This window comes from Vigna unguiculata, chromosome 10 (genome assembly GCF_037176805.1).
Source record: "Vigna unguiculata cultivar grain cowpea cultivar isolate G323 ecotype 2 chromosome 10, ASM3717680v1, whole genome shotgun sequence".
Taxonomy (NCBI): domain Eukaryota; kingdom Viridiplantae; phylum Streptophyta; class Magnoliopsida; order Fabales; family Fabaceae; genus Vigna; species Vigna unguiculata.
In genome coordinates this window covers 48776694-48779939 of record NC_140801.1, presented here as the reverse complement: position 1 = coordinate 48779939, position 3246 = coordinate 48776694, and the positions used below count along the sequence as shown (strand labels likewise).

The 3246-nt window shown below is 33.5% G+C and overlaps 1 long non-coding RNA gene across 1 annotated transcript; it reads right to left on the bottom strand.

Annotated features, from left to right (window-relative positions):
- Positions 1-214: 214 nt before the first annotated feature.
- Positions 215-1919, bottom strand: LOC114166021 (uncharacterized). The gene is made up of 3 exons (XR_003599833.1): positions 1824-1919; positions 1633-1706; positions 215-451 (listed from the first exon to the last, which is right to left on the bottom strand). It is a non-coding gene; the product is annotated as an uncharacterized LOC114166021 (long non-coding RNA).
- Between the last annotated feature and the right edge of the window lie 1327 nt (positions 1920-3246).

The window sequence follows — 3246 nt, the reverse complement described above, 5'->3', positions numbered from 1 at the left end:
TTTCAAAATTTTGTTGAAAAAAATAGTTAAAATTAATAATTTTTCTTATACATATTTTCCATTACATATATTTTGATTAGAAATATTAATGTTAAAAGAAATTAATTGAAAATACCACATACTATGACATCCCATTTAAATAGATTAATCTATTAAATAAAACATCCCATATTCATAATAATAAAGAGCAAAGCAAACTGATGAAAAATCATAGTTAGGGAATACACTTTTATAGTCATCCGTAGGAGTACTTGAAAGGGGTTCTAGGCATATAACCATGCCATAGCCAAAACAGAAACAACAAGGTTCACAGTTATGCAAAAGAAAAGCTCCTAGAGCAAGGGATTACAAAGGCACCAGGGCCATAGAATTATCCTTCGCGGGCCACATCAACGAGCCCACTAAGCTGCATCGCTACCACCATCAGGCCTACCTCCAGAAGTATTTCCATCTGCTCCCACCATATGGTGATCATCGCAAAAGGGAAATCAAAACAAGGACACACACACAGAAGAAATAACAGGGTAAGCTACAGTGAATTAAATTGTGCATGTTATTGCAGAGAAATATTTAGAAACAGTCCAAAAATACAACACAGTAGGCACAAGAATCACATTATAGCAAATAAGCAAGACACTATGACTCAATTATCCGGATACATATACTAGGATCGGATTCACTGGACGCTTGCACTTGTGGTGGCCTCTACTGCTCTGCAGAGCCATTGCCAATGGGTTTCACCCTACCACACACAAGGTTAGCCTTTAAGCGTCTAAGGCCATTATCTTGCCAAAGACTAGGGTCTCCCGCTACTCTCACCACTTAGGTTAGTTTGCTCTACTTGAGACTCACTGACCCTTTAGAGTTTCGGGATGCGATCCTTACTTGAATCCTTATCCTAACATATACACTACTCACCACCATGAGATCTCCCCACGAGACTCATGGAATTACACCTATCACACATTCAGAATCATTTTTCTCATACAATTCCACTTCTCTCATTTCCTTCATCCAATTCTCATGTTAAGACATCACAAAGCCACAAATCCATGATCAACCTCATACCAAGCATGCCAATTTCATTCATAAATCCAAACACCCAAGCATATTCACGTACATCATATTTAGGAAGAATAATCTAGACAATACATGCATCAAATCATCAAAACAGTCAAGAAGACAGTGCCCGCACTCACCACTGCACTAACCTCGCCCAAGCTAGGAACCTCGCTCAGGCGAGGAGCTTGCCTCGCTCAAAATGTGGGCTCTCGCCTAGGCGAGACATGCAACAGTGGCCCCTGGGAGAATTCACGAGCTCTCGCTCAAGCGCGCTCAAGCGAGGCCTTCTCGCCTGAGCGAGACAAGGCGTCGCTCAAAACGTGACTGGCCGCCTGGGCGAGCACTCGAGGCAGAATCTTGGGTGAGCTTCTGCTATTCTCGCCTAGGCGAGGCGAGCTCGCCTGGGCAAGAATACCAGTTCTCCCCCACTGTTCCGCGCATGCAACCCAGAACAAACAAACCAAACATTTTTCTTTTGATCTCACACAAGCGCAAACATTTTCCAACTCACTTTATGCAACAACAGAAGGGCACCTACAACGAAAGACGAAGAAAACTAGCTTCCCTTACCTTGCTTAGATGCTAACAACACGACACAGACCCGCAACAGAAAGTACCACAGCTCCAAGAACTATTTTAGAGAGCTGAAACAGGAAGATTCGTACAAAACGAAGTTAAGAGACTTAACCCTAACTTGACCAACGTGCTTAAACAGTGCGAAAGGAGAAGGAACAGACGAGAAGTTCTAAAGCTCAACTTACCTGGAAATAGAATGGGTTTTTGCTAGCTCGGAGACGGGAGGAGATCGTGTGCCCTAGCAGAACTCTAGCTGGAGAACGTATGAGGAACAAAAGGTTGGTTTCTGCAAATGAGACATACAACAAAGGTTTAGGGGCTAGCAAAGATATTGGGTCCCCTGGAAGGACTGGTCTTGAGCCTACGAAGAGGCTAGGCCCAAACACATAAAACTGAAAATGGGGCTTACACATACAAATTTAAAAGAACAAAATGTACTCATACCAAATTTATTCTTCGGTCAAAATCTTAAAATCTTTCAGATTTAAAACATTCATAAAATAATATTTCCAAACTTTAAAAATATTGTGCAGAATTTTAAGAGTTCAGTTATTTAAATTCATATCCTTACTTAATATCTACTATTAAAGAAAAAGAGATAATATATCATTATAAAAAAATCATTATCATATATCTATACCCTATACCTATATATATATATATATATATATATATATTGTATCATTTTTTTTTATCTTTTGGTAGTTTAGTAAGAAAAAATATTAATATATTTGACTAATTAACTTGAAATTTCATCGATATTTGGAAGTCTTTAAAAGGGAAACTTTTAACATATATGTATCAAGATAAGAAGAGTTAATATAATTATACCATACATTTTAATTTTAAAAATTATTTTCATGAAACGATTTTTAATTGATAACATTAACGCTCATTTAAAATTTACTAGATTTATTGATTAATTTAATAGTAGTTGTTATAACTAAATATCATAATACAAATGTCTTTATGTAAAATTTTCTCTTTTAAATTTTTAAAATATAAAATAAATAGTGCATAATATACATTAATTCAAACTGACAACAATAACACAATTAATTTAAAATAATGATATACATATTTAGTGCTGGACATTGTTATACTATTACCATATAATATATTTATTTAATTTTTTATATTTAAAAATATAATCTAAAAATGTTAATGTTTTCATGAAATATAAATATTGATTTGAAATCAGTTTTAAAATATTTACAAGAATTTGTATGTTCTTTTTCAAAACTTCAACAATTTATATAGAGAATATATTTCAACCGAATCTTATCCAAAATAATTACTGTCAAAATTTATTAGAAAAAAAGATTTTCTTTTTCATAAATATAGATACATTTTCCCATTGAATGCAAATTTTCAATTAAATAATTAAAAGAAAATAATTTTAAAATACCACATACAATGTAAAAGAAATAAGGAACTCGTACCAAATTTCTTTTTTTTTTTCTGGATTGAAATCTTTCAGATTTAAACATTTAAAAAAAATAATTTAAAAATATGATGCAGAATTTTAAAATTTTAGTTATTTAAATTCATATCTTAACGTATTATTATTTTTATCATTTTATATATATATATATATATATATATATA